This window comes from Ambystoma mexicanum, chromosome 1q (assembly GCF_040938575.1).
Source record: "Ambystoma mexicanum isolate Mex_15411 chromosome 1q, UKY_AmexF1_1, whole genome shotgun sequence".
In the NCBI taxonomy this organism is placed as follows: domain Eukaryota; kingdom Metazoa; phylum Chordata; class Amphibia; order Caudata; family Ambystomatidae; genus Ambystoma; species Ambystoma mexicanum.
Genome location: NC_090922.1, coordinates 593,521,944 through 593,544,116, shown reverse-complemented (window position 1 = coordinate 593,544,116; position 22,173 = coordinate 593,521,944).

The following is a 22,173-nucleotide window of genomic DNA, read 5'->3' as shown; positions in this document are numbered from 1 at the left end:
AAAATGGGGATTTGTGCGCCATTCTGGCTGCAAATCCCCATTTGTTAAACCGGCATTTGCGGGCAGGATGGCGCACAAATCCCCGTTTTTCGGCGCACAAATTCCATGAATCGGCCCCATGTCTTTGTATTGGGGAATAGTCATAATGGCTATTCCTCTTCCTGTGTCCGCCGGTTTGATGACTATGCCCTTGTTATTTTGAAGTGATCTGAGGGCAAGTTTTTATTTAAGTGTTAAGTTATGGTAGACTCCCTTTTTCTTCCGTGTTTCGCTAGATCTTGTAGTATACATTTTTCAAACGTAAGGAGTTCATTGGGTACTTGATGGTCAGTAGGGGTGAAGGTCGAGGGTTTGTGTAAGCCTGTGTCCCCTTCCTGCTCCTCGGAGTTTAAAGGGTTTTCTTTGAAAAAAGTCCGAAGTCTCACTTTTCTGAGAAAAGTGCGTACTTCCATTTCCGAGTCATACCAGTCGGTGTCCGTAGCGGATACGAAAGACAAACCCTTCATTAAAACTGACGTTTGTGCCTCTGTGAGGTCAATGCCAGCTAGATTGAATATGGGTTTGGGTTGCTGTTCGGTGTTGGGACCTAATGTTGCTGTCTACGTTGTCTGGGTCTGAAGCCTGGTCTTCCTCCTCTGTGTGGTAGTGCCCATTGGGGGTTGCCAAAGCAACCACCCCCTAAAAAAGGAAAAAACGGTGGTGGTGGATATGTGAAGTTTGGTTGAGGTTGACCTGTCTGTTTGGATTGGTCGTCTGAGGAAGAACCGCTACTGGATCCGGAGAAAGTAACACCTCTGTGGCGATTTCTCTGCAGTCTCGAAGAAGGGAGACCAGATGGGCCTCCTTGGTTCAGACTTGCCAAATAGTTGTCAGAAATGTAAGGATATATTATATCTAATTGAAAATCTAGATCTTTGATAGCTTTCTGAGTTTTTTTTTTGTTTTTCTAGCTAATGTTGCTGCTTTAAAGTCCTCAAACTGTTTATTTAAATCCAGTAGTTGTTTTTTGGCATCAATGATGGTCGTATTCTTTTGGAATTGAATCTCCTCGGTACCCAGCTATTTTTGCATTTGGTGGCTTATTCTCTGGCCCGTTGTGATCGTAAGGACCATTAGGTCGCGACTGCATTTTGTGGCAATACAACTGAAGTTTGTGACATACTCTTTGTCATCAAGGAATAAGCAGGGGGTATTCCTGACTGTGTTACTCACCGCTCCGTGATTAGGATAGCACGTGGGATGAGAAGACCTCGAAGACAGAAGTCTGCACAGAGAGTCGACCTTAACCTCTGATGTTCCAGCTCCCCTAAATTCTAGATTCAGGCTTCCTCTAAAAGAGGGGCTCTTTTCCACGATGTACCTCTCTGCTGTTCGAATCCAGAAACGGAAAGAGATGTCAATCGCCTAAAAGAGTGGGGAAAACACGCACCGCCAAACCAATGCTGAAAAGGAACCACAAGAATATTAATGGTGGAATATAATCAAATTCAGGCAACAAGTACAGAAGACAGTAACTGGACTACCTAGGTTGTTTGGTATGGGGCCCCTTGGTTGAAGAAGAACCTGAAGAGAAACAGACCCACTACTAGGAGTATAGAGATAACTAGGTCAAAACTGCCTTATTAAAGAATAACCACATAACAGACCTGAAAAGAGGGATTCCCAAACAATGGTGATCACTGCAGAGCTTGATGCTGATCAACGTCAGGGATAAAATAACAAAAGGGGGAAGTTGGTATCGGTAAATAAACCCGGGCGGCACGAGGGTCGCACTAGGGACGGGTTGGTGGATTTACTGGATAGCGTCACTCAAATGCACTTAGTAGAAGTTCTTAAGGAAAATTGAGGTGTCAGGTAATCGTTCCAGGAGAGTCAGGTAAGTTCTTGGAATCCCAGATTTGGTAAGAGTCGGTATGAACGGGAGGAGCTGTACCGCTACAAACTGCAGGGAGGCAGTGAGTGCGAGGCTGGAGCAGTCCCGTAGGTAAACAGAGACTCGCAAGCGAGTAGCCAGTCGTACCGGAGAAAGCAATCCAAGAGCGGTCCAGGTCAATAACGTGCAGACTAGAGACGGAGCCAACAGGGAACAGGCAAGCAATCCAGGAAGCAGGCGGAGGTCAAGGAGCCAGGAAATCGGAAGGAATCGCGCAGGAATGATGCGAAGGAAGGGAGCGTAACGCGGTATAATGCCACAATTAGCAGCAACAAGCTGCCGGGAGAGAGCGAGTCTTATGCTGCGGGGGGGGGCGGGGCTTCCGGGCACGTCCGGCACACAGGAATCTGGTCCACTGGCGTGGCTTCCCACACCTGGCCAAGAGGCGCTATGGCAACCGGTAGCTGTTCCAAAGTGAAGCCAGCATATGCAATCTGCCTCGGGTCGAATCCGCTTTACATGAAAAAGTGGCCGATCGTGGCCAGGATGTAACACTATGATGCCGTTTGGGATTATACTTGCTTTTAGATATTCCCGTACGAAGTGGGCATGAAGTTCTGTCCTGAAGGTCTTTTTTTTATTTATTTTTTTAGCTGTAATATATTATCCCCTGTATTGGTGATGCCCACAGTTTGGTTATTGCCTGATGGATCAAAGTTTGATGGACCCTGTATCGTATCTTGTATTTGCTCTTCTGTGAAGCTGAGAGCCTATCGTGTGTTAGTAGTAAAGGAGATCAAACCTTGATGGAGGTGGTCGTAATATGTTGTAAGCTGCCTGGTTGTATGCAATAGTCTTCAGAAAGCTAGGCAACCAGGCACTAGTCGACAAAAGTTCTGTTGATCTTGGGAGAGGAAAAGTGTATAATAAATGATGGACTAATTTCGGATGGATTTAATCAAAAATTTGCGTGCGTTCGCATCGCGGATATCACGTGCCAGCCTGGGCACACGCGGCTCTTTCCCTCCACGCTTCCCACTTTGCTTAGTGTATCTCCCGCGTTACTCCACAATTTTTCCCTTACAGGCAGCTGGGAACGTCATATGCCATCCAGGTTCTGATTGTCGGAAACGGGCTATATTTAGCTGGTTTTTCGGCTCCAAACCTCGGTGTGCCACGGAGCTCACGCTCAGAGCAACATTCTGCAGCGTTCACAACAGCACCCCAATTTGTTTGTTTTCATAGTCTTCTGGATAGTTATGATTGAGGTTTGGTCTAGGAGAGCGGAAGTAAGAATCCATGTGTTTAAAGTTATTTAATCCACAGGGATTCCAGGATATTATAGAGGGAGCTTGGTTACTATGTGGGTGGCTGTGGTTTGTTTTCTTTTAGCGTATTCGCCAAAGGAATCCACCAAGACCAATCCTTAGTCGCTGTGGTCCGAGTGACCAACTGGGCAAGCGCAGTTGCCTCTGTTGTTTTTAGGGGAGTAATTGATTCTTTAGGTTCCTCTAACACCGCATGTGGGGGATCTTTACACTGCAGGAAGTTCTTTGCCGCTTCATGTGATTGAAACCAAAATAGTTCCAGTCCCAGTTGTTCGAAATCCATACAGTGATCCCATAACAACTATGTTATAATGGATGAATGTAATTGACATAGCATCCTATTGTTGTTGGTGGTTTAATTCAATCCAATCTATGTCTTCTGATCTTAATAAAATTAGCGTGGGAATAGAATTGAAAATGTGTAGTATATATGAACGGTTAAGTCTCCTTCTTTTATGTCGGGGTCTCTCAACCATCCCAAAACATTTTGAGTTTCTTTACATTGATCATTGGTATGATTTTTAGGTGTGGCTATCTTTTCTGAGGTATGTGTATCATGAATGTTAATTTGGTCAGAGGAAGTTATCACTTTGTTTTCAGGTGGCGCTTTCCTGCAATTTTGTAATGTTTCTGTGTGTGTATTTGGGGTACTTTGAGCATTAGACGCAGTATTATCAATACAGTCTTTTGAGGTGGACTCAATCTGGACCACCTTGGCAGCGGAACTAGAAGAATCCTTCTCTTGTTCTCTACTCGCTTTTTAAAATTTTTATTATTACTTTTTATTTTTTTAAAACATGTTTTTATTGCATTTATTAACAACATACTGACCAAACATGTCCATGACAGTCCCCCCAAAGGGGGGGGGGGTGTGTGTGTGAGAGATCATGTTGCTTTCTATGTGAACATGTCCAAGATCCTGCTTTTATGCGGGCACCATTGTTCCATGTAGTCGCCCCCCCCCCCCAGTCCGTCCTGAATTTCTGGCAATCGCCTTGAATGTTGTATGTGATGCGTTCCATCGCTACATGTGACCATACCCTTTGCAGCCATTCGATCAGTGTTGGTGGGGTTCTCTGTTTCCAATTTTGGGCAATGGCCAGCCATGCCGCTATCAGCAGGCCCATGAAGTTCTGTTTCTGTGTCTTTGTCAGGATTTTGTCTCTTGGGTTCCAGTGGCCACACAGCCACACCTCTTCACTTAAGTCCCCCACTCTGGAAAACCTTGACTTCTTTTGGGTTCTGACATCTGTGCAGAATTGCTTGAGTGCCGGGCAATCCCACCAGATGTCTCCAGTTTCCCTCAGCCCTGCACTCTCTCCAGCATTTGTTAGGGGTGGTTTTATACATTGGTTGTAGCCTTTCTGGAGTGTAATGCCATTGCACAAGGATCTTCATCCACATATCCCATGTCTGTACGGCTTGCGTCATTTTGGGGATTGCCCCCCATATGTATTCCCATTTACTTTTTGAGACTTCGTCTCGGAGTTTATTTTCCCACCTTTTCATGTACAGCTATTTGATCTCTTTTGGTTGGGCGTTAAGGAGTTTGTAGGTATCGGAGACGAATTTCTCTGTCCCTGCATGTGTCATGATGTATGATTCAAACGGGGTTAGTTTCCTTGTCGCTGCATGTTTGATCCGTGGGGAGCTCAACCAATGGTGCTGTTGCTTGTACTTGTATCTGTCGTTGTTAATAGTCTTCAAAGGTTCTAATCTCCTGGGTCTGGTACATGTCCCCTATTTTTGTACATCCCGCCTCCTCCCACTTTCGAAAATGCTCCTTTCTCCATACCGGGGTGGGACTCTGGGTTCTTCAACATTGGCATTAAGGGTGTCGGGTCTGTTGTCCGTGTCTCTTTTTGGGTGGCGCTGTCCCATATCGCTAGCGTTGCCTTCATTACCTCGCTTATTTGTACGTTCGGGTGCCTATGTTCTTTTTTTAATCCAAAGCAGATGGCAGTCGGGTTGTGGCTACCTCTCTATCTTGGGCTATCCAGTTTTTGGGAGGAGTCTGGGATCCATTCTTTCAAGACCCACAGTTCAGCTCCCTCGTAATATTTACGCAAGTGTATGAGGGCGCATCATTTGTTTATTCTCTGAGCCGTGAGGACTGCGTTGGTCACCCTGGAGGTCTTTTTTTCACCAGATATGTCATTATTGTTTTGGTTAGTTTTTTGAAAAAAGGAGGCCGGAACTCTAATCTGTAGTGCCTGGAATAAGTACATGATTCTGGGTAGTATTGTCATTTTTATTGCAGTGATCTGGCCCCACCACGATGTTGACAGGGGGTTCCACTTCTGTCTTTTAATTTTGTCCAGCTGTTTGGGGTAATTCTCTTCATATAGTTTATCTATGTGACTGGTCGGGGTGACCCAGTTTGTTGCAAACCTCAGTCGGAGAGCCGTTGCTTGACTTTGGATAGAGTCTCTATTACCCGCTAGTATCAGTATTTCCTACTACTGTCTGTTTATTTTCAGCCCAGAGATGGTTCTGTAGGTCTCAATCTCCTGAAGGAGGATCGGTAGTGTCTTCACCGGGTCTCCAAGGGCAACCAACATATCAACATATGCTGCTATTTTGTGGGAGGTCCCCCACCATGTCTATGCCTTTGATGTCTGGTGTGTCCATTATTCGCACCAGAAGGGGTTCTAAGAATATCACGTACAGGAGTGGCGAGAGGGGACATCTCTGTTTTGTCCCTCTCTCTATCCTGACCTTTTCTGATAGTTCACCATTTACTGCAATTCGTGCGCTGGGAGTGTTGTAGTTCGTCCGTATCATGTTTATGTAGTCCTCTCTCATGCCCATTTTTCCCAACATGCGAAATAGTAGTGACCACTCAACGCGGTCGTACGCTTTTTCCGCGTCAAGCGCTAATATTGCTGGTGTGTGCGCAATTCCTACTTTTTCGATCAAGAGTTATTCTCCTAATATTATCGTGGGTCTCATCTGTTGGGGACGAAGCCCGACTGGTCCTGGTGAATCAACTTCGGGAGCACCTTCGAGAGTCTGTTGGCAAGGATTTTGGTGAACAGTTTTGCGTCCAGATTTATTAGCGCAGTCGGCAGTATGAGCTGGGAAGTGTCGGGTCTTTCCCTTGTTTATGGACTACGACAATTTTAGCCTCATTCATGGTCTGTGTAATAGAGCCCTTTTCTTTAAAAGTATTGAAAAGTTCTGTAAGGATGGGGGCTACATTATCTTTATATAGCTCATAAAATTGTGCTGTATAGCCGTCCAGGACCGGGGGTTTGTTGTTGGGGAGGTCCCGGATTGCCCTGATTACCTCCTCTTCCATAATTGGGCAGTCCAGCTGTTTCTCTTCGTTCGTGATTGTTGGGAGGGAGATCCCGTCCAGATATGTGTCCTGTTACCCCTCGTTGGGGCCGTCTGAGGTATATAAGCATTAATAGAATTCTTTAAAGATTTTTCCGATTTCCGTCGTCTGAGTCCTTGTTTGCCCTTGCTCGTCCTTCAGTGCTTTGACAGACTGTTTCTGTTGCTTACCTTTCAACTGCTTGGCCAGGAGTCTATCAACTTTGTTCGCTTTTATATAATACCATTGTTTCTGGTGCAATAGACTTCTTTCTGCTCGTTTGGTGCGGATGGTCTCAAGCTGCCTCTGAATATTCCTTAAGGCTCTCTTTAACTTAGATGACTGTTTCTGGGCCATCTCTGCTTGGATAGCTTCCAGTTTACTTTCCAGCTCTGCTTCCCACTGGCGATTCTGTTTGTCTCTTTGTGCTTTGAGCGCAATGAAATGCCCTCTGGTCACTGCTTTGAAGGCTTCCCATAAGGTTGCCCTTGACGTCTCAGGGGAATCGTTACTTGCAAAATATTCTATTATGTGTTTTCTGACTGTGTTCCCCATGACTGGCTCCTGCATTATTTCTGGTGGGATTTTCCAACTCCATAGCCCCGACCGTCGGCGGGACAGGCGGAGGTCTGCCCAGAGTGGCGTGATCGGAGAGTGAGATTGCTCTTATCTCTGCGTGTTCCATCTTCCCGAGGAGTCCTGTAGAGACCCAGAGGTAGTCTATTCTGGATCTTCTAATGCTAGGTTCCCCATTTTTAATCTTGGGGCCCTTTGATGGTGTTCCCTGACCTGGCTGTCTGAGGCTTGAACGATCTAATTTAGGGTCCCATGCTATGTTGAGGTCCCCTCCCAGCACCACCTCCGCCGCGAATGTTTCTAATTTATCCAGACTCTCTCTGATTAAGCTGTCCTGGCCCGTGTTCGGGGCGTAGATAGTTACTAGTGTCACGGGGTACCCATCGATATGAGTGTTTATTAATAGGAATCTCCCCTGTTTGTCTGCTTGGATGTCGTGAATTTGCAGGTGTATGGATTAGTGAAATGCGATCAGGATGCCCATTCTCTTCTCCTGCTTGTTGGCCTGGTAGATTTGATTGTCTCCTTTCAGTCGGAGCCCCCCGCTGTTTTGCCTTTTTAATGTGGCTTTCCAGGAGCATTATGATGTCATATTTCCTTTTTTGTAGAAAATGCTCCACCTTCTTTCTTTTAACCGGAGAGTTCAACCCTTAGACATTGTAGGTTAGAATTATTAACCCCATTCTTTCATGGTATGGGTGTTCCCTACTGGCTGCCGTTGGGCGCTTGTAAACTGGATGCGATTCCTTCCGGATCTCCCCTCCTAACTCCCCCACCCCGTTCGGTTCCTTATTGCAGACATCTGTTTCCTTCCAGTTCCCCCCCTGCCCCTATTCCCCCCCCTTCCTGAGCTTCAAAACCCCCAACTTGCGTAACTTTCTTCCTCCATAACTGCCCTGAGGGCAGCCCTGGGACCCATGACCGCTTGGGCGTGGAGCCCTTCGCGCCATGCCCTAAATAAACTTTGTTGGGGATTCAAAACCCCATGCGGATTCCTACCGCAGCACCAGAATTGGTTCCCTTTGCCCCCGTCAGCTGATTGTGGATTCAAGCTCCTGTGGTTGACAGTGCTGTTAGGGGTTGTGAGCGCTAGCTGTAGGTGAGATTCGGTCCCATTCTCCAGCATGGGGTCTGGCATGGATTCACATGCTCATGAATATTCCCCGTTGTCAGGCTGGGAATCCTCGGTAAAGAAAAAATCAGTATCAGTTTCGTTTCTGATCTGTCTTTCTTAGTAACCAATCACTGGTCTCTGGGTCATACTGCCCCCAGCCAATGACTGCCCTCTCCCTAAGCCCCGCCTCTGGTAGCCATCCTCAGATTTTTACCGCACGCTCAAGTGTTGGAGTCCTCGTGCTTAGCTCTTGAGTTTTTTGCGGCGTTTTCACGTTTTTTTCAGATTTCTCATTTTTTCGATTTAATCGAGCCTCAAGCTCCACCGTTTCTACTTCCAGTAACTGGGACCCGTTTCGGAATTCTTCTACGCCTCTCAAGGGTGAAGTTTTCGTCGAGTTTACACTTCTTGGAGGATTCCGGAAGATCTGCGGCCTACCTCAACGGACATGGCCCAGGACAAGGGGAGCTCGACGCCCGGATCCAAGCTGTTCAGGAACTGCCCTGGATGCGTATTATATAACATTTTGGAGGACGAGCATTTGCGATGCCTCTACTGCCTCCATGGGGACAAGACTCACGTGGAGAAGGACTGTGCGTTCTGCAAGAACTTTCGGAATGGACCAAACACGATCGTCATTCCCGCCTCGCCACCTGGCTGGAGAAGGGCACAGCAAGTTAGAAGGTGAAGAAGTCGTCTGAGCGGGCTTCTAAATCCTTTGAGAGCGACCCGGCGACGGGGGCCCAACAGAAGGCCAAGCACCGCGAGTCCGAGGGCTCCGGGAGCACCAAAAGGTCGGGCTCTTCGGTTGCCAAGCAGGGCGCTACTTCCCCGGCACGTTCGACCACGAGCCAGTGCTCTGGTTCGGGGAAGAGGAAGTCCGAGAACCCGGGTAGGCCGCTGGAGCGGACCCGGTCGATCTCAAAGGGGGAGCGAGGCGCTGACCCTCCCCCTAAGGCAAAAGCCCAGGACGCATCTAAGGTGGTGAGGGCTTTGATCCACCCGGCTAAGGCCTCTACCGAAGTGGTTGCTGCGACCCTGGTGGAGCCGGATGAGACTACGCCAATGGAAACGGCCTCTGGGCCCAGAGTATCCCTGCCGCCTCAGAGGGAATACTCTTTCCAGCCCATCGCTAAGACCCTCGTGAAGCCCCCGGCTGAAAAAGAGGGGGGGGTGGCCATTACAGACTCGGAATAAGCCTCTGAGGAGGAACTGGTGGAGACCGAGAAGGGCCTCAACAAAAGGTCCATAGGCCTCAACGAGAGGTTCAGAAACTTCAACGAGAGGTTCGAGAAGTTTCGATCCCAGGGGACGGTCCCTGCTGACGTGATCGAAGATAGCGACGACGAACGGGGCCCAATGGAGCGGCCATCCCGTCCGTCGCAGCCATTGCCCGAGCCCCAGGATAGCTCGGCGGCCATTTTGTTGCCAATCCAATCCTTATGTACCGAGATAAGGACGAGATTACCACGCACCCCGACGGAGGAGCCAGAACCAGGCCTGTCGGGAAGCCCTCCGAACAAGCGGAGGAGAGTCCACCCCGCTCCGCCCTTTGTGCCTGCGAGACCGGTGGACCCCTCATCCCCCTCGCCAGGAGAGGATACAGCGACGGATGACGGCGGCGATGACACAGCAGACATCCCATCGTCAGCCCCCCCACACCCCCCGCAGGCGTCCCGAGCCGACGGCTCTTTCCACGCCATGATAACCAGGGCATCCGAGCTCTTCCAGCTCTGCCCTGAGGAACAGAAAAAGGAGGGGTTTCTGTACCAACGAGGAGAGGCTAAGAGGAAGACTGCCTTCGCGGTGCCTTTACTCGATGACATCTGGGACGAGGGACTTGCGGTCCTCGAGAACCCTGCCACGACACCCGCCAAGAGGGACAGGTACGAGAAGTACCCAGTCCCTGATGCCTCCCCCTTGTGCCTCAGGGCCCAGCCCACGCCGGACTCGGTCATCTCGGCAGCGGCTAAGAAAAAGGCAGCGGGCACGGCGGCTTCAACTTCCACTTCCCCGCCAGACAGCGAGGGCAAGAAGTTGGACTCTATGGGACGACGAGTCATCTCGTCGGCGGCGACGACGATTTAGGTGGCCAATGCCTTCGCGAACATGGCCTGCTACGACAGGGAGCTCTGGTTCAAAATAGCTCCCCTGCTAGATTTCCTGCCTGATGACAAAAGGGCGGAGGCCCTAGAAATTCTGCAGGAGGGCGAGGTGGTGTCGGATCACGCCATAACAGTGGCGACGGACATTGCTGATACCGGATTTCGCCAACTGGGCAACAGAGTTTGCCTCCGACGACGGGGATGGCTCAAGGCGACAGACTTTCGCCAGGACGTCCAGACCAGGGTGTTGGACATGCCGTTCGATGGCAACAACCTCTTTGGTAAGGCGGTGGATGAGTCTCTACAGGCCATCAAGACCGACTCTGAGACGGCCCGGGCCCTTGGGGTGCTTCAGCAGCGACGGCCCTTTCGGAGCCCCGGAAGCAGACAGGGTGCCTCCAAAGGATCCAGCGGTGGCTCCTGCGCTTACCGCCAGGTGGCCCGCTCCTCTTCCCAGGAGGCCTACAGAGGTCGCGGCAAGCAAGAGGATCCCGCCGTCGTCATAAAGGAGGCCAAGGCGGCAAGACCTCCTCCAAACAAGACTGACCCGGCCGTGTCGTCGGGCCCCCACACGAAGCATCCTGGTCGGAGGCCGGTTGATGAATGTTTGTCAGCGTGTGGGAGTCCATCTCCACCGACCGTTCGGTGCTGGACACCCTGGCCAATGGGCACTCTCTGGAATTTCAAAAGTGCCCTCGCATTCCTCCCGTGGCCAGGAAGGAGAATCACGTCCCTCAACTGCTGTTGGAAGTAAAGGCGATGCTCAAAAAAGGTGCCATCGAGCTGGTCCCCAGGAGGCTCAAGGTACTTCCTCGTCAGAAAGAAGACAGGCGGTTGGCGCCCCATCCTGGACCTGCGTCCGTTAAACAAATACATCAGGGCGCAGAAATTCAGGATGGTCACCCTCCAGCACGTGCTGGGACAGCTGGAGGAAGGCGACTTTCTATCGTCGTTGTACCTGGAGGATGCTTACTTCCACATCCCCATTCTAAAAAGGCACAGGAAGTTCCTTAGGTTCGTGGTTCAGGGACGCCACTACCAATTCAGAGCCCTACCGTTCGGATTAAAGTCGGCACCCAGGGTTTTCACCAAGTGCCTGGCACCAGTGGCGGCGCGGCTGCGCCTGCAGGGGATCCACGTCTACCCCTACCTGGACGACTGGCTAATCCGGGCAAGGTCAAGGGAACTCGCCATAGATCATACGGCGAGGACCGTCCGGTTGCTCACAGAGCTGAGGTTCGCCATCAACTACCCCAAATCCCACCTGGTTCCATCGCAAGTAGCTCTGTTTTTGGGGGCGAAGCTCGATACTGTGGAGCAATTGCCTCCCCTTCAGAGGAGAGGACCTAGATCATCCTGGGCAAGGTGCGGCGCCTGTTAGCCACGGACGTGGCCAGGGTGAGGTCTATCATGTCCCTTCTTGGGATGATGTCCTCATGCATCTACCTTGTGCCCCTGTGCAAACTTCGGATGCGTCCGCTACAGGAGTTCCTCGACGCCCGCTGGTTTCAGGCGAGGGGTTGCTTCGAGGACAGGATCCCCCCTCGACGAGTAGTTCCGTCGGGCGATCCTATGGTGGGGCACCCGGGCTCACCTCACGGCGGACATGGACTTCCAAACCCCGACGTTTCAAGAGACGGTGACTACGGACGCCTCTGTGGAGGGTTGGGGGGCCGACACTGGAGATCTCCACGCAAGAGGCCTTTGGCTCCCGGAGGAGAGGTCTCTTCACATCAACATCTTGGAGCTCCGAGCAGTGTTCTTGGCGCTCAAGTCGTTCCTCCCGTCCCTCAAGGCCAAAGTGGTGAGGATCTTCACGGACAACACCACCACAATGTTCTACATACGGAAGCAGGGGGTCACCAGATCCCCAGCCCTATCCCAGGAGGCCCAGGATCTGTGGCACTGGGCTGTCACCCAGGGGATGTTTCTGGTTCCCTTCCACCTGGCAGGAATAAAAAACACCATCGCCGACACTCAGCAGGGAGCTGCACTCGTGCCACGAGTGGGAACTGCACCAGGATCAAGTGGATCGACTCTTCCAACGATGGCGCAAACCCCAGATCGACCTGTTCGCGACGGAGACAAACTCCAAGTGCAAGAGGTTTGCCAGCAGGTCACAGCCGGGGAGCATGGGCGATGCTTTCTCGTTCCCTTGGGACGGCCTGTTTCTATAAGCGTTCCCTCCATTACCGTTGCTGCTCCGCCTCATCAACCAGCTCAAGAAGTCCAGGTGCAGGATGATCCTCGTTGCACCGGCATGGTCGAGGCAGGTCTGGTTCACGGACCTTCTGGACTTGTCAACGTCCCCGCCAGTCAGGCTGCCGGCAGACGCAGATCTTCTCTCCAGAGAAGGAGGCGCCATTCTCCACCACGACCCACAGTCGCTGAACTTGCAGGCCTGGCTCCTGCAGCGCTAGAGTTTGGGGGGTACGATATCCCGGCAGATTGCAGAGAGGTTCTTGCAAAGGCCAGGGCGTCCTCCTCTCAAGTGTTACGGTCTTACATGGAAGAGGTTCTCTGTCTGGTGCCGTGCACAGAAGATTAACCCTCTGCGGATTACGGCCCCTCAAGTGCTGCCGTACCTGTTGTCGCTGGCCAAGGCTGGGCTGGCTCACGCCTCCATCAAAATACATCTGGCTGCAATCTCCCGATATACCAGGACTGCGGGACGTGGGTCCTTGTGGTCTCATTGCCTGGTGAAAGAATTCATGTAGGGACTATTCCGATCATTTCCGCCGGTGAAGGTTCCTGCCCCGGTGTGGGAGCTTAATGTGGTGCTGACCAGGCTCATGGGGGCCCCATTCGAGCCCATGCATTCGGCGCCTCTGAAGTTCCTGTCATGGAAGACAGCTTTCCTCGTGGCCATCACCTCCGCACGACGAGTGGGAGAGATCCAGGCCCTATCTTGCAAGCCTCCATACTTGACTTTTCATGACACGAGGGTGGTGCTGAGGACGCACCCCTCCTTTATGCCCAAGGTGCTGTCGGACTGCCACCTCAACGAGCCCTTGGTGTTCCCAGTTTTCTTCCCATCGCCTTTGTCGCCGGCCGAGAGGACTTTGCACTCGCTGGATGTAGCTAGAGCGCTGAAGTTCTACGTGGACCGCACGAAGAGTTTTCGGAAGATGTCACAGTTGTTTGTGAACTTTGGGACTGTGAATCAAGGGAAGGCTCTCTCGAAGACTTCCATTTCCAGATGGCTCTCCGGCAGCATCATGCACTGTCACCGGTTGGCAAACCAACCGCTGCCCGGCCGTCCGAGAGCCCATTCGACCAGAGCGATCGCTGCTACCACGGCGTTCCTGTCTGGTGTGCCCCTGCTGGACATCTGCAGGGCTGCTACGTGGAGGTCGACGCACACCTTCACAAGATTCTACTGTTTCGATCAGGGCTCCAGGGAGGAGTCCAGAGTCAGCCAAGCAGTGCTGCGCAACCCGTTCGCTTAAGGTGAGCCTGGTGAGGAGGTAAGAGATGCTTAATGTTGAGCTGTTGTATTGCTTAATGTTAAGCCTGTTGCCACCTCCCGTGGTTGTGCATGTGTATACTGCTATGTATTATTTTATTCATGAGCATGTGAATCCATGCCAGACCCCATGCTGGAGAAGGAACAAGTTACTTACCTGTAACTGTTGTTCTCCAGCATGGGTCTGGCATGGATTCACATGCAAACCCTCCCACCTGCCCCTCTGCGGATCTTCACTTGGTCATACTGCCACTTGGCGTGCTACCAAATCGGAGGATGGCTGCCAGAGGCGGGGCTTGGGGAGAGGGCATTCATTGGTTGGGGGCAGTATGACCCAGAGATCAGTGATTGGTTACTGCTAAGAAAGACAGATCAGAAACGAAACTGATACTGATTTTTTCTTTACCGAGGATTCCCAGCCTGACGACGGGGAATATTCATGAGCATGTGAATCCATGCCAGACCCATGCTGGAGAACAACAGTTACAGGTAAGTAACTTGTTCCTTGTACGATTTTGTCTTGGGTCTAGTGCAAGCTATTTCTTTTTACTTGGGCACCTAGTCCGCTTGTTGATTGTCTTCCATTCCCATGGGGTCCTTCGCAAGGAGGGCCCTTCCCTGCGGTTTCCCTGGTGGTCTCCTCTGGTTCCTGTATATCCATCAGATGCATACCCTCCTCACAGGACGTTATCCTTTGCTGTTTCCCTTAACACGAGAAAAGTAGGCCGAACGGAAAGGTTCACTTGTATCTGATGTTTGGCCGCCAATTTTCTCATTGTGAGGCAGAATTATATGCAGTACCCTTTGGGAACACTACACACAATTAAGACTACAAGAGACAGTACGATTTCACCTTTGGTTCAAGCCTGTACTACACAGTTAGTGGTAGCAGTAGCGGAGCAGCCAGACTTGTAAGTGAGCAGTACAAATAGTTACACAGAGGTCAGCAATTACTATGATTCAAGCAAACACTGACTAAAGGTTTGTAAAAGAATATATATTTACTCAACAGTTGTATAACATTTCACTATTCTAAGCCAGTTAAAAATCACAATCATAAATACACCACACCACTTCTCTTAAATCCCAGACAAGTTAAGTTCACAAAATGAAGTGGGAGCAAAATGGCACGCCAGCAATTTAAAAGGGACGGAAAGACATAGTTATTAGAAATTAGGCAAAACCAACAGGTAAGTACTCAGGGCAATTGAACAAGAGAAACTACAGTGAGGAGATCAGATAGAAAAGGCTTAGGGCCAAAGTCAATGGGTCAAAAGTCTTTTGCTCAAGATCACACAGTTCAAGGTAGTTTGCAGTAAAGTTTGCGGTACAGATTCCGGACGAGGTTGGTTGGTAGAAAAGTTAGTTCAAAGAGAAGGACAAGCCCTTGGATTGGAGAAAGATTTCAAACACTTTCACCGTGGCTGACCGAAATGGCCAACCAGATATGCACAGTACCTTAAAACTGAGAGGGAGCTGTAGCTGAGGCGGACGTTCCTAGTGGTTCCTGCAGGCTCACGGTTCCTGAAGCGACTGTCGGACTGACACGAAGTAGTAAGACTGGAGGGTCCTGCGCCACCCAGGGAAGAAACCAGCAGCAGAGCAAAACAAAGAATAAAAGGTGTGCTACTTAAAACCCAAGCAGGGTCAGACCTTCCTGGCTATCCGGCCCACTGTAGCTCTGTACAGCGAATTCGACCAGAGGAGGGGTCCTGGCTTGTAGTTTGGGCAAACTGGTTGGTCCCACCACCTCAAGGGAAGAAGTTTCCTGGCAGATCTTCTTTCGTTGGATTCTGGCGATTCGGACCTGCTGCAGGGCTTCACCGGGCGGTTCAGTCATGGTAGGGGTCCGCTTCCTCCAGTTCCTCGTTGGTTCTTTCGTTCCAGTGGCGACTTTGCTCTTCCAGTCCCAAAGACCTGCTTTTTATGCAGTTTTCCCCCATTCATACAGCCTGGCTGTCAATCGCACAGCAGGGTGGGTGGCCTGGCAAGGCCAGTCCCCTTAGCCAATCAGACAAGAGTGCGACTTGGGTTACCAAGGGAATGCATAGCAGGGGTCCGAAGATCCCTCCCTCACATCCTGCCTACCTAGACTATCGGGGGCGTTGAGGGCTTCTGTGCAGAAGCCCGCGAAAAGACAACAAACAAAGGAGTCGTCCTCGGTTTGGCGCGCAGAGAAAAACACAAGAAAGAATTTAACAAAGAAATGGAGGATAAACCCAGCCGGAACCAAAATAAAATGTATTTGGTCAAGCGGGTTTATGTTCGAGGCTAATATAATAGCCTGAACCAATAACACGTTTATATAATATATTTGCGGTAGAAAAGTTAGGTTAGTTACCACTGCCACCTGCCAAGTCTTAATGTTAAGGGAGCGAAACAATTCCCCAAGAGCTACAGACAAAAAAGGGATAAGGGATAAGAGATAAGCCTTTCCAATACTCCACGTAAAATGGGGTGTACTTGGTCTGTAGTTTAAAGTGACTATATAAAGTTAATGGCAACTTTACCTGTTTCTGGGGGACAGTAGTCCGCCCCAGAAAAATGGACTCAGTGGGAAGTCTCAAAGACAACACTGTGTCACTGCACTGAAGGTGCTGTGTAACACACACAAAGTGGTGCACATGGAGTAGGTGAGGCTCCAGGGCCCAGGATCACACAAAAAGTGAAAACACACACAGCAAAACACATGCAAGAGTGGGAAAAAGGCTCACACTCTTAACAGGTGAAAAAATAAACTCTAGAAATCCAGCAAAGCTGCTGGGGGACTCTTTAGGTAAGGGAAATCAATCATCCATTTATGAGAATTCTCCCTAACAGTCTACGCCTTCCCTTCATTTCCACTGATCCGAAAGACGATTCAGATGATTCACAAGGTGCCGTTCAGGATCAACCTGGTACCCCCGTTCTTGCCCCGGCCTACCTGGTTATCAGACCTTCATCTGTCCAGGGATAACCCTCTTCACCTAGGTTCGGAGCAGGATATTCTTTGCAGAACCAGGCGATGGTATGGCATCACGATCCGGGTTCCCTCCACCTGGCAGCGTGGTGCCTGGCCACTCAGAATTTGGAAGTCTGACCATTCCTTTGGATTGTCGTTGAATCTTGGCTAAGTGGAAAAGATTCTGTTCCTGGTGTTCTCAATGGCAGGGCTTGCAGCCCTTGCGGGTTTCGCCTCCGCAAGTCCTTCCATACCTTCTCATGTTGGCATGGGCGGGTCTGGCATTGTCTCCTATTAAAGTCCACTTGGCTGCCATTTCATGGTTCACATGCCGGCGCAACTCAAGGGCCTTTTCGGGACTTTTCCCCCGCAGAAGAAGTTTTCGCCGGTCTGGAGCCTCAAATTGGTGCTTGCGGCCCTCATGAAACTGCCCTTTGAACCTATGTCAACGGCTGCAGTCAAGTTTATCACAGGGAAGGTTGCATTTCTGGTGGCTATTACTTTGTCCAGATGTGTCTCGGAACTGCAAGCTCTCGTCATTGACCCTCCATACCTGCGTTTCTTAAAGGACAAGGTTCTCCTGCTACAAATCCCCATTTTATTCCTAAAATTCCGTCTGACTTTCACAAAAATGCTACAATAGCTTTAGCAACTTTTTTCCCTAAGGCTTCCAATCCAGCGAAAGCCTTGCATTCTTTGGAAGTCAATAGAGCGTTGAAGTTCTATCTTCTTGGACAGACCTAAGTCGTTCAGGGTGTCCAGACAACTCTTTGTGGCTTTCGGCCCCTCCAACAGGGGGAAGCCAATTTTGAAGCAGGGCATTTCCAGATGGGTGTCATCTACAATATCACTGTCACAATAAGGCCAATAAGCCTCTACGGTCGGCTCCCAGGGCTCATACTACGAGATCCACTATGTCGTCAGCAGCTATTTGGGCGGGCATTCCGCTCAATGATATTTGCCAGGCAGCGACGTGGGCAGTGCTGCACACGTTCATCAGACACTACTGCCTGCATCAACAACATTCGGAGGACCTGCAGGTTAGACGTGCTGTGCTTCAGCGCCTGTTCCAGTAAGGTAAGCCCTGCAGCTTCCGGGATTACTGTTTTCTCATGCGTTTATTGTCCACTCACTGAAGGTATTGTCTTTGTTTTATGGTTTCTATTGCTTTTTAGTATGAGTTATGTTTGCCTGGTATGCACCTCCATGTCATCTTACTGCTACGTAGTCTATTCACAGTATGTGAATCCATGAACGATCCAATACTGGAGAAGGGAGTTGTTTCTTACCTGTAACTCCATTTCTCCAGCGTTGGTATCTTTCATGGATTCACATGCGCCCTCCGGCCTCCCCCTTCAGGCAAACATCCTTTCTGGTGCCCTCGAGGTTTGGAGAGGTTAAATCCTTAAGGGAAGTCATGGGGCGGGTTATATATACTGGACGTCCCATTGGTGCTGCCTAAACCACCCATAAAGATGTTGGTAGGACACTCACGGTGTCAAAGTTTTTCCATAGGAAACCACTATATTAAAGTTACTGAGGTTCCCCAGCCTGACGACGGGAAATATTCACAGCATGCGAATCCATGAGATACCAACGTTGGAGAAATGGAGTTACAGATAAGAAACTACTCCCTTCTGCAGTCTCTGGAACAACCTCCTCTACGGGACTCAAGGCAGTGCATAGCTCACACTTACTTAACAGTACAGGAGGCAGGTCTGAGCTTCCCAGGCCAGAGTGTGGCTCCATGTCTTCACTTCATTTATTTTTAAGTTTAAAAGGTTTTTATTTGAGTTCATAACTTACAAAGCATTGTAAAACAAACAACATTGCAAATCTGCATAGAGATGCCAAAAACTTGACTATTATATTAAACATTAATAAAGCTTTGTAAGCCTATAAAATCATCAATAAGCACACAAGCACCCACATATCCCTACCACGGACTGCTTTGGAGCTTGCTGACACTAAAGTTGGCTTCCACGCACTGGCAGGCATGCCCAATTGCGCTGGTGCCCTCGACTGCACCCATGTAAAATTGGAGGTCCCTCATGCCATAGAGGCGGTGCACCGCAATTGTAAGCAATAGCACTCCATCAATGTGCAGATGGCATGTGACTCCAGCAAGATCACACATTGTTGTGCCCGATATCCCGGATCCACACATCATGCCATGGTGTTGCAGAACTCCACGCTACCCCGCTACATGGAGCGACATGCTGGACGACGTGCCTGGCTGCTTGGTAAATTGCCTGGCAGGCCCATGGCAGTGCAGTGGGGGGGTGAGACCGGGGGGAGTAACGCATACTCCACCTGGGTGAGATTGGGGGGGATGCATACTCCTCCTGGGTGAGATTGGGGGGGGAACGCATACTCCACCTGGGTGAGATGGGGTGGTGAGTGGATAATGCACATACAGCGAAACACTGTAGCCCTGAACATCCCAACCTGAACATGACACATCAATGCCATACATAAGACCAATGCTGCACAGCAATGACAATATGACCGACGTACAAGCAGGCCACCATGGGAATGTTAAGCGATGGATGACAGAACATGATCACACCTGTGGCAGTGCTGCTATTGGGAATACATACAGAGTACCACACATCACCAACATGGATGTTTATACATTGTTCCGCATCCACAGTACATCTGCATCAGCATGCAAGTGAACGCCCTGCATCAGCTAGACAACTCAATCCACACCAGCAGAACATATTACCATACACATTACATCAAATGAACCTGCGCGCATGACTCCAGGGACATGTGCATGTGAACACCGAATAGCTGCATCCATGGTAGTGATTACTAAGGTGTCAAGTCTGATATCGACTAACACATACCTCATTGTGCCCCCATGCAGGTGATGGTGGCTATCCCTTGAAGCCGTGGCTAGTTACCCTTGTACGGAAACCGCCGAACAGGCACGAAGAGGAGTACAATCGGGTTCATACCCGTACCCGTGTTGTGATCGAGCAGACCTTTGGCCTGTTGAAGGTATGGTTCCGCTGTCTCAGCAGTACTGATGGAGCACTCCTTAACAGGCCTGAGAAGGTGGCAAAGATCACCATGGTCTGTGCCATGCTGCACAACATGTGCATCCGGAGAAACGTGAGGAGTAGGAGGAGGGTGCTGTGCGCAAATCACTGACGATTTCTTCTGAACCACAGGGATGCTGATGGGTCTGTGTCAGTACTACACTGAGCACTGTGATCGTGTGGAATGGACACAGGGTGTGTGGGGAGTTGGGCACTGTGCGCTGTCATGAATTGAATAAACACACACAAAATGAACAATGTCCAGTCATGATAGGATTTTTAACACAATGGGTGTATTGGAAAATTAACAATATAGTGCTAGAACCCTCCACCTCACACACGTCCTCTCCCACCCCCATACCCCTACAACACTCCCAACAGCACCTCCCCCTCACCCATTGTCATCCCACACACGATGTGTCATTCGTGAGTTTTGCAAGGTGGCAGTTAGAACTTGCAGGGTGGTCCTGCTACTTCCGGCTTCTCTTCGTGGTCTGGGGGCAGCATGTCGGTTTGGCGTGTGCTGTGCCTGGTCATGCGCACAGGACTTGAGGGAGTCGAGCTGGCAGGTGTGGTGGATGGGGTGGAGGTTGATGGGTGTGCGACCGCCGGTGCAGTTGGTTGCTGCTGCATATTCTCTACAATCCTGCCAAGGATCTGTGTAACTGCAGCTAGGCTGTCTCTGATCACTATGGTGTTGGCATTCATGGCAGTGATGGAAGCTGCATTTGCCTCCCGAATTTCACGGCGGGTCAGTTCCCCCGCTGCCACATACTAGCAGACCAGCTTAATCAGACTGAACCTGCTGGGCCTCGATCCTCGTGAAGCGGGCCTCCATGTCTGTGGGGGCTGTGGAGGTGGAAGGTGCAGTGGCAGGGTGGCCCAATGCTGGACTGCCCTTTGATGTAGTGGAAAGATGTGGACTGCCCAGTATGGCATGTTCTAGCATGGGGCATACTGGTGTGCCCTGGGTGGAGTGCAGGGGGATAGGCTGGGGACTGGGTGTATGCGGACATACTACATGGACGTTGTTGTCCATGTTGGTGAATTCCTCAGCGTGGCCCTCCACGTCGCTGAGGGGGGCAATGGCTGCTGCCTCCCCTATGGAACTGGTGGCAGCGGTCTGCGTTTCATCACCCTATGCCTCTGCAAGTGTTGGCCACTCTGTAATGGCAGTGTCATCGGCTGGTGTAGTATCCTCTGCTGGCCTGGGCTGTACTGCTGCCATCGGTTGCACTCTGGGCGTTGGTGCTGCCCTGGAGGTGGAAGGCCCAGTGCCTTCTTGTCTGGCCCTGGATCCCTTTGAGGCTGTCAAGGCCCTTTGGGCAGGGTCCTGGCCTTCACTTTCTGCGTCTGTGCCTGTGGGGGAACAAGAGATGCAGGACATCAATTATGCTTTTTCATACAAGATGCATGATTTGGTGCTGTTCAGTATTTCATGTTTCATGCATCGCATTCTTGTAGGTGTGACACACAGGGTACTTTAAATGGGAGGGGGCCAAATTGGCATAGGCCGTGGGCTCTCCATTCGAGGGGATTGGGTCCTCCGACGTATTCCATATCTATGACCGTAATCACTGCAGCTGTGGTAGAAGTTTGAAATTCAAAAAAAGCTCAAAGTTGTTATAGAAACCTGTAGAAATAGCAACTCAAGTTCAGATGGTTATTATTGTCCTTGTTGAACCATAGTACCATCGTTATTTTGACAGCAGAGAAGGAAAATATTGCATTTATAATGATAGCAATGGTAAAACCACACAAATGGGCATTAGACGTTCTACTTCTGAATGAGATCCTTTGCAGTAATTAATAGTATCACCTGTGCCTGTGAGGTAGTTTGTTTTCATTTGCTTACTATTTGTTTGTAGTGAGACATGAGGCTTGGTATGTTTGACCATTGAGAAGAAGCACTGTGAATACTACCTGTGTCTTAAAAAAAAAAAAAACACTGGTTTCTTTTTCTCTTTTGCTACCTGTCCTTCCTCCAAAAATGAGGGAAATACTTTTAAAAGTCTTATTAACGGTGCTGGCTTGCATAGTTAAGAATTAAGCTTTCATACGTCCTGTCTTGCTAACGGTGTTGGGTTTACAGAAGATGGGAAATATGCCTGTAAATTCCTTATTATATTAACAGTGCCGGGCTTGTGAAAGAAAATGCAGGGAATGTGCCTTTAAATCTTAACGGTGCCGGACCGTGTTCAGAAAAATGATAGACTTATCTGTGTGGTGCGTCCTCGGCGCCACGCGTAGCCCAACCAGCTGATTAGACGGTCGGGCTATGCGTCACTGTGCTTCCCGGCTTGGCAGGCCCAGCTTCCCTTCTGCGAAGCAGCTCACATTTCATGAAGTACCTTTAGCGTTCGAAGCACCACGGACCACCAGGCATGTACAATAGTAGTTCAAG